Source organism: Hyla sarda, chromosome 12, assembly GCF_029499605.1.
Source record: "Hyla sarda isolate aHylSar1 chromosome 12, aHylSar1.hap1, whole genome shotgun sequence".
Taxonomy (NCBI): domain Eukaryota; kingdom Metazoa; phylum Chordata; class Amphibia; order Anura; family Hylidae; genus Hyla; species Hyla sarda.
The window spans coordinates 52,397,511-52,411,817 of record NC_079200.1 but is presented as its reverse complement, the minus strand read 5'-3'; the positions used below and the strand labels follow the sequence as shown (position 1 = coordinate 52,411,817).

The window sequence follows — 14,307 nt, the reverse complement described above, 5'->3', positions numbered from 1 at the left end:
CGGACAAATTTTCTCTCCAAAATCTCAATGGCGCTCCTTCTCTTCCGAGCATTGTAGTGCGCCAGCAGAGCACTTGATGTCCACATATGGGGTATGTTCTTACTCAGAAGAAATGGGTTACAAATTTTGTGGGGCTTTTTTCCTATTTTCCCTTGGGAAAATGAAAAATTTAGGGTAAAACCAGCATTTTTGTGAAAAAAAATGTTTTCTTCATTTTCCCATCCAACTTTAACCACTTCAGGACGGAGCCCATTTTGGCCTTAAGGACCGGAGCGTTTTTTGCACATCTGACCACTGTCACTTTAAACTTTAATAACCCTGGAATGCTTTTAGTTATCATTCTGATTCCGAGAATGTTTTTTCTTGACATATTCTACTTTAACATAGTGGTAAATTTTTGTCGATACTTGCATCCTTTCTTGGTGAAAAATCCGTAAATTTGATGAAAAATTTGAAAATTTTGCATTTTTCTAACTTTGAAGCTTTCTGCTTGTAAGGAAAATGGATATTACGAATACATTTTTTTTTTGTTCACATATACAATATGTCTACTTTATGTTTGCATCATAAAATTGACGAGTTTTTACTTTTTGAAGACACCAGAGGGCTTCAACGGTCAGCATCAATTTTCCGATTTTTCACAAAATTTTCAAACTCAGTATTTTTCAGGGACCAGTTCAGGTTTGAAGTGGATTTGAAGGGTCTTCATATTAGAAATACCCCATAAATGACACCATTATAAAAACTAAACCCCCCAAAGTATTCAAAATGACATTCAGTAAGTGTTTTAACCCTTTAGGTGTTTCACACGAATAGCAGCAAAGTGAAGGAGAAAATTCACAATCTTCATTTTTTACACTCACATGTTCTCATAGACCCAATTTTAGAATTTTTACAAGGGGTAAAAGGACAAAATTTTTACTTGTATTTGTAGCCCAATTTCTCTCGAGTAAGGACATATGTCTATGTAAAGTGTTCGGCGGGCACAGTAGAGGGCTCAGAAGCGAAGGAGCAACAAGGGGATTTTGGAGAGTACGTTTTTCTGAAATAGTTTTTGGGGGGCATGTTGCATTTAGGAAGCCCTTATGATGCCAGAACAGCAAAAAAAAACCACATGGCATACCATTTTGGAAACTAGACCCCTCGGGGAATGTAACATGGGATAAAGTGAACCTTAATACCCCACAGGTGTTTCACGACTTTTGCAAATGTAAAAAAAAAAAAAAACCTTTACCTAAAATGCTTGTTTTCCCAAAAATTTTTTATTTTTAAAAAGGGTAATAGCAGAAAATACCCCTAAAAATTTGAAGCCCAATTTCTCCTGATTCAGAAAACACCCCATATGGGGGTGAAAAGTGCTCTGCGCACTACAGGTCTCGGCAGAGAATGAGTCACATTTGGCTTTTTGAAAGAAATTTTTTCTCTGGGGGCATGCCGCATTTAGGAAGCCCCTATGGTGCCAGGACAGCAAAAAAAACCCACATGGCATATCATTTTGGAAACTAGACCCCTCGGGGAACGTAACAAGGGGTTAAGTGAACCTTTATACCCCACAGGTGTTTCACGACTTTTGCATATGTAAAAAAAAAAAAAAATTTTTTACCTAAAATGCTTGTTTTCTCAAAAATTTTACATTTTTAAAAAGGGTAAAAGCAGAAAATACCCCCCAAAATTTGTAACACAATTTCTCCCGAGTACGGCGATACCCCATATGTGACCCTAAACTGTTGCCTTGAAATACGACAGGGCTCCAAAGTGAGAGCGCCATGCACATTTAAGCCTGAATTAGGGACTTGCATAGGGGTGGACATAGGGGAATTCTACGCCAGTGATTCACCAACAGGGTGCCTCCAGCTGTTGCAAAACTCCCAGCATGCCTGGACAGTCAACGGCTGTCCGACAATACTGGGAGTTGTTTTGCAACAGCTGGAGGCTCCGTTCTGGAAACAGTGGCGTACCAGACGTTTTTAATTTATATTGGGGAGGGGAGGGGGGTTGTATAGGGGTATGTGTATATGTAGTGTTTTTAACTTTTTATTTTATTTTTTGTGTTAGTGTAGTGTTTTTAGGGTACAGTCACACGGTCGGGGGTTCACAGTAGTTTTTTGCTGGCAGTTTGAGCTAGCAGAAAGTTTGCGGCAGCTCAAACTTGCAGCCAGATACTTACTGTAATCCTCCACCCATGTGAGTGTACCCTGTACGTTCACATTAGAGGGGGGGGGGGGGGGGGGAGACATCCAGCTGTTGAATAACTACAACTCCCAGCATGCCCATTGGCTGTCGGTGACTGCTGAGAGTTGTAGTTTTGCAACAACTGTAGGCACACTGGTTGTGTATCACTGAGTTTGTGACCTAACTCAGTGTTTCACAACCAGTGTGCCTCCAGCTGTTGCAAAACTACAACTCCCAGCATGTACGGTGCATGGTGTATGGTGACTGCTGAGAGTTGTAGTTTGCAACAGCTGGAGGCACACCGGTCGTGAAACACTGAGTTAGGTAAAAAAAAAAACTCTGAGTTTCACAACCAGTGTGCCTTCAGCTGTTGCAAAACTACAACTCTCAGCAGTCACCGACAGCCAACGGGCATGCTGGGAGTTGTAGTTATGCAACCAGCAGATGCACCACTACAACTCCCAGCATGCACTTTAGCTGTTTGTGCAAGCTGGGAGTTGTAGTTATACAACAGCTGAAGGTGCACTTTTCCATAGAAAAAATGTGCCTCCAGCTGTTGCAAAACCATAAGTCCCAGCATGCCCATAAGGGAATGCTGGGAGTTGTGGTGGTCTGCCTCCTGCTGTTGCATAACTACAGCTCCCAGCATGCCCTTTTTGCATGCTGGGAGCTGTTGCTAAGCAACAGCAGGAGGCTGTCACTCACCTCCAACGATCCAGCCGCATGAGGTCAGTCCCGCCGCCGCCGCTGCTCCTGGGGCCCCGATCCCAACATTGACGCCGGGGATCGGGGTCCCCAGCACCCGGGGTGCACGTCCCGCACCCGCTCACGTCCTCCGGAAGAGGGGCGGAGCGGGTGCGGGAGTGACACCTGCAGCAGGCGCCCTGATTGGTCGGCCGGTAATCCGGTCGACGAATCAGGGCGATCGTGAGGTGGCACCAGTGCCACCTCACCCCTGCAGGCTCTGGCTGTTCGGGGACAGCCAGTAATTCCGGGTCACCGGGTCACTAGAGACCCGATTGACCCGGAATCGCCGCAGATCGCTGGACTGAATTGTCCAGCGATCTGCGGCGATCGCCGACATGGGGGGACATAATGACCCCCCTGGGCGATATGCCAGGATGCCTGCTGAACGATTTCAGCAGGCATCCGGCTCCGGTCCCCAACCGGCTAGCGGTGGGAGCCGGAATTCCCACAGGCGTATGGATACGCCCTCGGTCCTTAAGGACTCGGGATGCAGGGCGTATCCATACACCCTATGTCCTGAAGAGGTTAATGAAAATTCGTCAGATACCTGTGGGGTGTTAAGGCTCACTATACCCCTTGTTACATTCTGTGAGGGGTGTAATTTCCAAAATGGGATCACATGTGGGTATTTATTTTTTTGCGTTTATGTCAGAACCACTGTAAAATCAGCCACCCCTGTGCAAATCACCAATTTAGGCTTCAAATGTACATAGTGCGCTCACTCCTGAGCCATATTGTGTGCCCACAGAGCATTTTACCCCCACATATGGGGCATTTCCGTACTATGGAGAAATTGCGTTACAAATTTTGGGGTCTTTTTTTCCTTTTACCTCTTGTGAAAATAAATGTATATGGCAGCATCAGCATGTTAATGTAATTTTTTTTTTTACACTAACAGGCTGGTGTAGACCCCAACTTTTCCTTTTCATAAGGGGTAAATGGAGAAAAAGCCCCACAAAATTTGTATTGCAATTTCTCCCCAGTACGGAAATACCCCATATGTGGCCCTAAACTGTTTCCTTAAAATACGACAGGGCTCCGAAGTGAGAGGGTGCCATGCGTATTTGAGGACTAAATTAGGGATTGCATAGGGGTGGATATAGGGGTATTCTACGCCAGTGATTCCCAAACAGGGTGCCTCCAGCTGTTGTCAGTGGCTGTCCGGAAATGCTGGGAGTTGTTGTTTTACAACAGCTGGAGGCTCCATTATGTAAACACTGCCATACGATACATTTTCATTTTTATTGGGGGGACAGTGTAAGGGTGTGTATATGTAGTGTTTTACCCTTTATTATGTGTTAGTGTAGTGTAGTTAAGTGTTTTTAGGGTACATTTGCACTGGCAGCGGTTTATGGTGAGTTTCCCGCTAGGAGTTTGCGCTGCGATGGAAAATTTGAAAATTTGAAAACTTTAAGCAGGAAACCCTCTGTAAACCCGCAAGTGTGAATGTACCCTGTACATTCACATGGGGGGGGGGGGGGGGGACCTCCAGCTGTTTCAAAACTACAACTCCCAGCATGCACTGACAGATCGTGCTTGCTGGGAATTGTACTTTTGCAACAGCTAGAGGCAGGGATGCCATCAGACATTTTGGGGCCCCTCACACAGCTCAAGGCCTGGGCCCCCTTGGCCGTCTCCTGGGCATGCCTGCTATCTTCCCCATCATCTATGAAAAAAATGTTTTAAGCACAGGACAAGAAAAACAAGATCCCGTGAGTTCAAAGAGTAAGGAAGGAAAAAGGAAATATAACCATAGATATTACCATCATACTGTTACTGACCTAATTCTGTATACTACAGGGCTTAAAGGGGTACTTTGCTGCTTTACTTCTTATCCCCTATACACAAGATAGATCGTTTCTGATTACAAGGGGTCCGACCACAGAAACCCCTCACGAATTCCTGCATGTCGCTCTCCTAACGCATTCATCTCTATGGAAGAGCCAGAAATACATAACGCTGTATATAACCCCGCTTCATGTGCAAAGGGAGCCAGGGCACTGTGCCAGGTCCCCTTTGGATCGGAAACTTATCCCCTATCCTGTGGATAGGGGATAAGAAGTAAAGTAGCAGAGCACTCCTTTAACAAATTTGTCTTGAATCTAGGAGCCAATTGTGTTACAAATTTTGGGGGTCTTTTTTCCTTTTACCTCTTGTGAAAATAAAAAGTATGGGGCAACACCAGCATGTTAGTGTAAAAATGTTAATTTTTTTACACATACAGGCTGGTGTAGACCCCAACTTTTCCTTTTCATAAGGGGTAAAAGGAGAAAAACATGTGTTTGTGTGAGTGTGTGTGTGTGTGTGGAGGGGGGGGGGGGGCAAACCTCCAGCTGTTGCAAAACTACAACTCCCAGCATGCACTGACAGACAGTGCATGCTGGGAGTTGTACTTTTGCAACATCTGGAGGCACACTGGTTGGAAAACCTTCAGTTAGGTTCTGTTACCTAACTCAGTATTTTCCAACCAGTGTGCCTTCAGCTGTGGCAAAATTGCAACTCTCAACATGTACTGATCTGCACAGTGATCTCCAAACTGTATCCCTCTAAATCTTGCAATACTACATGTCCCAGCATGCCCAAACAGCTGTCTGGGCATGCTGGGAGTTGTAGTTTTGCAACATCTGAAGGGCTACAGTTTAGAGACCACTGTATAGTGGTCTTCTAACTGTAGCCCCCCATATGTTGCTAGGCAACAATTCACTGGCTTCCATAGGATCGCGCACCAGGGAGCCATATCTCATCGCTGCCCGCCCGGTAAGTGACCTCTGGCGCCGATGACCACCAGTTTCCTCACTCTTCCAGGACAAAAGTCGGTGGACAGAGCGGGGAACCGAACTCTAACTCCCCCACCCCCGAACTGCTATTGGTCAGTCGTCTCTGACCGACCAATAGCAGGAATAGGAGGGGTGGCACCCCTGCCACCTTACTCCTATGCCTTCAGGGGGATCGGGGGTCTTAGACACCCCCGATCCTCCTTATTTTCCCGGTCACTGGAGACCCGTATGACCCGGAATCGCCGCAGATCGCCGGTCTGAATTGAACTGATCGCTGACATGGGGGGGGGGGGGGGTTCTCAGGACCCCCCAGGGGTTTGCACGTGATGCCTGCTGAGGCATGCTTTGGACACTTAAAAAAAAATCACAATTTTTCACAGACAGAAATAAAATAAATGAGTCAAACAAGTCAAAGAACGGTTTAAAAACAGGGGAACTTTATTATTAATAAAATGTTTGTGTAGGGGATTTATGTAACCTTCCATCACTCACAAAGAGCGTACAGTAACTAACTCAGGACAGGAAAAACCTCCAGAGGGGAGGAAACCTGTAGGGAATCCATGGCTACTGTATTGCCCTTCCTCTGGGCATACTAAAGGAGGTTACCTCTAGAATTTGGGCAAAGTGTCTGTGTATATGCGTGATTCGAGGGTTTATGCCTTCATCCAACTTCTTGCTGTAAGTCCGGAAATATGTGCCTTATTACAACGTCTTGATAGTCCGGAAATGCTACTCCACATCCTGGAAATAGTGCATCTAGATAGGAAAACAAAAGAGAGATTATTTACATGGTTATTATAGAAATGCACATGGAACTGCACTAAAGACCTTTTGGACACAACAATGTGACACTTACCAATCACAGTGATGTATTCAACTTCACATTCCCGCGTGCCTACAGTGTCCAGCATCGGCCCCTCACTGATGGAGAATGAGCAGGAGCTGTGTTATTTCTGCTCAGTGCTGCTCTCTGGTGGACAATGGTTATGACATCACATGTGTGACACGCTGTTACCTCCTGGGAGTTCTATTTGAGCAGTGCTGCTCTCTGATTGGCTGAAACCTAAAAAGCTTTTTAACATATTCTGCATGACTGTTACCTAAGGGATTTTTTTTTTTAGCATTTTTTAAATAGAATGACACTACTCCCTGTGGGTGTGTTATATTTGTTTATACTCAGTATTTGTAATATCATTTGCTGTCAGGGCATGCTTGGAGTTGTAGTTTTGCAACAGCTGGACAGACGTCTGTCGGAAGGGGGGGGGGGGGAGACCACCAAAGATAAGGCAATGTGGGCTTTGAAAAACGCCACAGATAGATTGTGTTTAGTCCCAGCCTAGGCCTAGGAACAGACACAATTTTTGTTTGAGGTTTATTTGGTAAAAAATAAAAATAAAACACACCACAACAACTGCGTCCTCATTTCTATTCTCCCAAGACACCATCTTTGTGTAATTTTTGCCAAAACCACTGAAGGAAATTTATCAAAACCTGTAAAGAGGAAAAGTGGTTGCCCATAGCAACCAGATAGTTTCTTTCATTTTTATGTGGTGGGCAGGAGAGAGTAATTGTGTCTAGGTTGTTGTAGTGGTAGTGTAGGGTCTGTTGGTATTAACCCTAAGATGTCATGATGCCAGGGCGAGGTTTCCTTAGTGTTAATAGTCCTACCGCCAACCGTCCCAGAAACGGTAGGGAGAATAACGGAATATCCACAGCAGATTTTATGAATAAACCGAAGAACTTTACTTGAGGATTTTATTCAACAGTCTTCAAACATAACAGTCTCTCTAGAGTGAACCGGGATACAGGTTCCTCACAGGTTGTGCTGAGACTCTGAAGCAATGAGCTTTGATGATAGCCACTGTGCTACTAATTATAATATTTTAGCTGGTAGTAGTCACACAGGATTAGGTAGTTTGAGCTTTGGTAACTCACGTTTTAGTGGCTGTGGGATCTTAGGCTTTGGCCTAACTGACTTGAATTGATGCTGATGAGATTTGTGCTGCTTGATAGTCCGGAACTAAGAGAGGCAAGAGCTAAGAGAGTGAATTGATTGACTACAGCCCCTTATATATTAAGGAGGCTGGACAAAGCTCATTGGCCGGCAAACCTGTAAGTCCTGTCCCAGGGAACTCTGGGTACATCACATGACCCTGTAAGGTCCTTAAACCATAGTACAATCATAATTAAAGGCACGTGACCTGCTAAGGTCCTATACATAATATTTCCTATACATTAAATATATATATATGAACACAATTTACATGAGGCGACCAGGGGTAAGCCCTGCAAGAGTGCCCTTTGAGAGTGAAGGAACTCTGGCTGAGGGGACTTTAGACAGGGACAGGACCAAGTCCTGTACCGGGACACCACATTTAAAAATGAAAAGTGAAAGAAGCGATCTGATTGGTTGCTATGGGCAACTGGTCAATTTTCCTCTGCACAAGTTTTCATACATGTCCCCCAATGTCTATTACTATTATGATAATAGACTTACCTCCCAACCGTCCCGGATCTAACGTGTCCTGCTTCTGTGATTTCCTGTGATGCACGGAGCCTCAGTGTGATCACTACTCACAGTACAGAGCGAAGCCCCAGGAGATCATGGAGTGTCTGCTCTATCATGTCATCTCCCCTGAGCTAAGAGGAAGCACTCATTGGTCCTGCAGCCTGGGAAAGGCACCTGCATCAACCAATCAGAGGCTTCCTGTTACCCCCCCCCCCCCCCCCCACACACACACACACACACACACACTCACACACACATGTTTTTCTCCTTTTACTCCTTATGAAAAGGAAAAGTTGGGGTCTACACCAGCCTGTATGTGTAAAAAAATTAACATTTTTACACTAACATGCTGGTGTTGCCCCATACTTTTTATTTTCACAAGAGGTAAAAGGAAAAAAAGACCCCCAAAATTTGTAACACAATTTCTCCTGAGAGGGCGTAAAATGCTCTGCCGACACACAACAAGGCTCAAGAGTTAGAGTGTACTATGTACATTTGAGGCCTAAATTGGTGATTTGCACAGGGGTGGCTGATTTCATAGTGGTTCTGACATAAACGCAAAATAAATAAATAAATACCCACGTGTGACCCCATTTTGGAAACTACACCCCTCACGAAACGTATTAAGGGGTATAGTGAGTTTTAATACCCCACGGGTGCTTGACAATTTTTCATTAAAGTTGGATAAGAAAATGAAAAAAAATTTTTTAACTAAAATGCTGGTGTTACCCTAAATTTTTCATTCCCACAAGGGAAAATGGGAAAAAAAGCCCCCCAAAATTTGTAACCCCATTTCTTCTGAGTAAGAGCATGCCCCATATGTGGATGTAAAGTGCTCTGCGGGCGTACTACACTGCTCAGAAGGAAGGGAGCGCCATTGGGATTTTGGAGGGAAAATTTGTCCGGAATTGAAGGCCTCTTGTGTCTACAAAGCCCCCATAGTGCCAGACCAATGGACCTCCCCCCCCCCACATGTGACCCCATTTTGGAAACTAAACCCCTCACGGAATGTAATAAGGGGAGCAGTGAGCATTTACGCCCCACAGGTGTCTGACAGATTTTTGGAACAGTGGTCCATGAAAATGAAAAATTAAATACCCCTTTTTGGAATTAGGAAGTGAGTGTAGGCATGCGTTAATAGGGGATAAGATTTCTAGGGGCGGAGTACCCCTTTAACCACTTAAGGACCTAGGGCGTATGGATACGCCTTGACGTCCTGGTACTTAAGGACCCAGGGCGTATCCATACGCCCGTGGGAATTTCGGTCCCCGCTGCGCGCCGGGCGGGGACCGGGGCCGGGGTGACTGCTGATATCTATCAGCAGGCACCCCGTGCAAATGCCCAGGGGGGTCATCAGACCCCCCCCACGTCGGCGATCGGCGCAAATCGCAAGTGAATTCACACTTGCGATTTGCGCCGATTCCGGGTCATACGGGTCCAAGACACCCACGATCCCCCTGTAGGCATAGGAGTGAGGTGGCAGGGTTGCCACCCCTCCTATCCCTGCTATTGGTCTGCTATTGATCGTCAGAGGCGACGACCAATAGCAGACCGGGGGCGGGGGGGTTAACTTTCGTTTTCCCCGTCCTGCCCTCCCACAATAGGCGGGGCAGAACGGGGAACCGAAGGGGACCGGGCGCCGACGTCCACTTACCCGTCCGGAGGCTGCGGCGACGTTGATCAGCGGGCGGCGTCACGTGCTTCTGAAGAGGACGGCTGCCGGGATCCTACGGAAGCCGGTAAGTAGATCTGGAGGGCTACAGTCTGAGACCGTGGTCTCTAACTGTAGCCCTCCAGATGTTGCAAAACTACAACTCCCAGCATGCCCAGACAGCTGTTTGGGCATGCTGGAATATGTAGTTTTGCAACAGCTGGAGGGCTGCAGTTTGAGACCACTATACAGTGGTCTCTAAACTATATCCCTCCAGATGTTGCAAAACTACAACTCCTAGCATGCCCACATAGCTGTTTGTTGTCTGGACATGCTGGGAGTTGTAGTTTTGCAACATCTGGAGGTCCACAGTTTGGAGATCACTGTGCAGTGGTCTAAAAACTGTAGCTCTCCAGATGTTGCAAAACTGCAATTCCCAGCATGCCCAGAAAGCAAACAGCTGTCTCGGCATGCTGGGAGTTGTAGTTGGGTACCTCCAGCTATTGCATAACTGCATCTCCCAGCATGCCCAGTATATGCTGGGAGTTGTAGTTTTGCAACAGCTGGAGGCACACTGGTTGGAAAATATTGAGTTGGGTAACAGAACCTAACTGAAGGTTTTCCAACCAGTGTGCCTCCAGCTGTTGCAAAACTACAACTCCCAGCATGCACGGTCTGTCAGTACATGCTGGGAGTTGTAGTTTTGAAACAGCTGGAGGTTTGCCCCCCCCCCCCATGTGAACGTACAGGGTACATTCACATAGGCGGGTTTACAGTAAATTTCCTGCTTCAAGTTTGGGCTGCGTCAAATTTTTTGCCGCAGTGCAAACTCCTAGCGGGAAATTCACCGTAACCCGCCAGTGTGAATGTACCCTAAAAACACTACACTACACTACCACCTAATAAAGAGTAAAACACTACATATACACCCCTTACACTGTCCCCCCCCCCCCCCAATAAACAATTTAAAATGTCTTGTACGGCAGGGTTTCCAAAACGGAGCCTCCAGCTGTTGCAAAACAACAACTCCCAGCATTTCTGGACAGCCACTGACTGTCCAGGCATGCTGGGAGTTTAGCAACAGCTGGAGGCACCCTGTTTGGGAATCACTGGCGTAGAATACCCCTATGCAATCCCTAATTTAGTCCTCAAATGCGCATGGTGCTCTCTTACTTCGGAGCCCTGTCGTATTTCAAGGAAACAGTTTAGGGCCACATATGGGGTATCTCCGTACTCGGGAGAAATTACACTACAAATTTTGGGGGGCTTTTTTTCCTTTTACCGCTTGTGGAAATAAAAAGTATGGGGCAACACCAGCATGTTAGTGTAAAAAAATAAAAAAAAATTACACTAACATGCTGGTGTAGCCCCATACTTTTTATTTCCACAAGCGGTAAAAGGAAAAAAAGACCCCCAAAATTTGTAACGCAATTTCTCCTGAGTAAAGAAATACCCCAGATGTGGGCGTAAAATGCTCTGCGGGCACACAACAAGGCTCAGGAGTGAGAATGCACCATGTACATTTGAGGCCTAAATTGGTGATTTGCACAGGGGTGGCTGATTTTACAGCGGTTCTGACAAACGCAAAAAAAAATAATACCCACATGTGACCCCATTTTGGAAACTACACCCCTCACCGAACGTGACAAGGGGTATAGTGAGCCTGAACACCCCACAGGTGTTTGACGAATTTTCATTAAAGTTGGATGGGAAAATGAAAAAAATTATATTTTTTCACTAAAATGCTGGTGTTACCCTAAATTTTTCATTTTCACATCGGGAAATAGGAAAAAAGCCCCCCCAAATTTGTAAACCCATCTCTTCTGAGTAAGAACATACCCCATATGTGAATTTAAAGTGCTCTGCGGGCGAACTACAATGCTCAGAAGAGAAGGAGCGCCATTGGGATTTTGTAGAGAAAATTTGTCCGGCATTGAAGGCCACATGTGTTTACAAAGCCCCCATAGTGCCAGAACAATGGACCCCCGACACATGTGACCCCATTTTGGAAACTAAACCCCTCACGTAATGTAATAAGGGGTACATTGAGAATTTACGCCCCACAGATGTCTGACAGATTTTTGGAACAGTGGTCCGTAAAAATTAAAAACAAACTTTTTCATTTGCACAGCCCACTGTTCCAAAGTTCTGTGGGGTGTAAATACTCACTGCACCCCTTATTAAATTCTGTGAGGGGTGTAGTTTCCAAAATGGGGTCACATGTGGGGGGTTCCACTGTTCTGGCACCACGGGGGGCTTTGTAAACGCACATGGCCCCTTACTACCATTCCAAACTAATTCTCTTTCCAAAAGCTCAATGGCGCTCCTCCTCTTCTGAGCATTGTAGTTCGCCAGCAGAGCATTTTACGTCCTAACATGGGGTATTTCCATACTCAGAAGAAATGGGGTTACACATTTTGGGGGTCATTTTCTCCTATTACCCCTTGTAAAAATGTAAAATTTTGGGGAAAAACTGCAGTTTAGTAAAAAAAAAAAAATTTTTCATTTACACATCCAAATTTAACGAAAAGTCGTCAAACACCTGTGGGGTGTTAAGGCTCAGCGGACCCCTTGTTACGTTCCTTGAGGGGTGTAGTTTCCAAAATAGTATGCCATGTGGGTATTTTTTGCTGTTCTGGCACCACAGGGGCTTCCTAAATGCGACATGCCCCCAAAAAACCATTTCAGCAAAAGTTGCTTTCAAAAAGCCAAATGTGACTCCTTCTCTTCTGAGCATTGTAGTTTGCCCGCAAAGCATTTTACATCCTAACATGGGGTATTTCCATACTCAAAAGAGATGGGGTTACAAATTTGGGGGGGCATTTTCTCCCATTACCCTTTGTAAAAATGATAAATTTGGGGGAAAAACTGCACTTTAGTGAAAATTTTTTTTTTTTCATTTACACATCCGACTTTAACGAAAAGTCATCAAACACCTGTGGGGTGTTAAGGCTCACTGGACCCCTTGTTACGTGCCTTGAGGGGTCTAGTTTCCAAAATGGTATGCCATGTTGGGGTTTTCTGCTGTTCTGGCACCATAGGGGCTTCCTAAATGTGACATGCCCCCCAAAAACCATTTCAGCAAAATTCCCTCTCCAAAATCCTATTGTCGCTCCTTCCCTTCTGAGCCCTCTAGTGCACCCGCCGAACACTTGACATACACATATGAGGTATTTCCTTACTCGAGAGAAATTGGGTTACAAATTTTGGGGGGATTTTTCATCTATTACCCCTTGTAAAAATTCAAAAACTGGGTCTACAAGAACATGCAAGTGTAAAAAATGAAGATTTTGAATTTTCTCCTTCACTTTGCTGCTATTCCTGTGAAACACCTAAAGGGTTAACACACTTACTGAATGTCATTTTGAATACTTTGAGGGGTGCAGTTTTTATAATGTGGTCATTTGTGGGGTATTTCTAATATGAAGGCCCTTCAAATCCACTTCAAAACTGAACTGGTCCCTGAAAAATTCTAATTTTGAAAATTTTGTGAAAAATTGGAAAATTGCTGCTGAACTTTGAAGCCCTCTGATGTCTTCCAAAAGTAAAAACATGTAAATTTTATGATGCAAACATAAAGTAGACATATTGTATATGTGAATCAATGTATAATTTATTTGGAATATCCATTTTCCTTACAAGCAGTGAGCTTCAAAGTAAAAAAAATGCAAAATTTTCAATTTTTTCATCAAATTTTGGAATTTTTCACCAAGAAATGATGCAAGTATCGACAAAATTTTATCACTAACATAAAGTAGAATATGTCTCGAAAAAAAAATCTCGGAATCAGAATGAAAGGTAAAAGCATCCCAGAGTTATTAATGCTTAAAGTGACAGTGGTCAGATGTTCAAAAAATGGCCGGGTCCTTAAGGTATATTTGGGCTGGGTCCTTAGGGGTTAAGTAATTAAAAAGTTAGTGTAGGCATGCCTTACAAGCAGGTAGAAAAAGAACAGTTGGGAGAAATGGCAGGATGCCAAGCAAAGTTTTGTTGGGACAGATTTTGGGTGTGTTCTCGCCCATTAAAAAATTTACTTTAGGGGGGCGTGTCTAGCCATGGTTGTATGAGGACGTGCTGCTGAGGAGCTCCTGCCTGCCGTTAGCTATTTTTGCCCTTCTTGTGCCGTGCCTATGGGGAATAGATCGAGGAACACAAAGAAGAAGGTCTCTGGCATCCCCCCACCACTTCCCATGTCTCTCAACACTTACTTTTCCCGGGCCCAGCCCTCCCGCACGGAGACCCCGCTGCCTGCTCTTATGCCCGGCGCCATCTTGGAACAGCGGAGAGATACACGCACGGCCCCTCAGGCAGCCACGGCTCTGATACAAGGCTGCACTGAAGAGGAGTGCGCCCGCTCATCACTGCTCACCTCCGGAGCGTTCCGGTGCTCCTACGGCCATCCCTTCTGAAGCGCTGCGTCCCACGGCTCCTGCCCCTGCTCTCCAGCCCTC

The 14,307-nt window shown here is 45.3% G+C and overlaps 1 long non-coding RNA gene across 1 annotated transcript; it reads right to left on the bottom strand.

Annotated features, from left to right (window-relative positions):
* Positions 1-6,111: 6,111 nt before the first annotated feature.
* LOC130296356 (uncharacterized) lies at positions 6,112-6,685 on the bottom strand. The gene is made up of 2 exons (XR_008849190.1): positions 6,553-6,685; positions 6,112-6,452 (listed from the first exon to the last, which is right to left on the bottom strand). It is a non-coding gene; the product is annotated as an uncharacterized LOC130296356 (long non-coding RNA).
* Between the last annotated feature and the right edge of the window lie 7,622 nt (positions 6,686-14,307).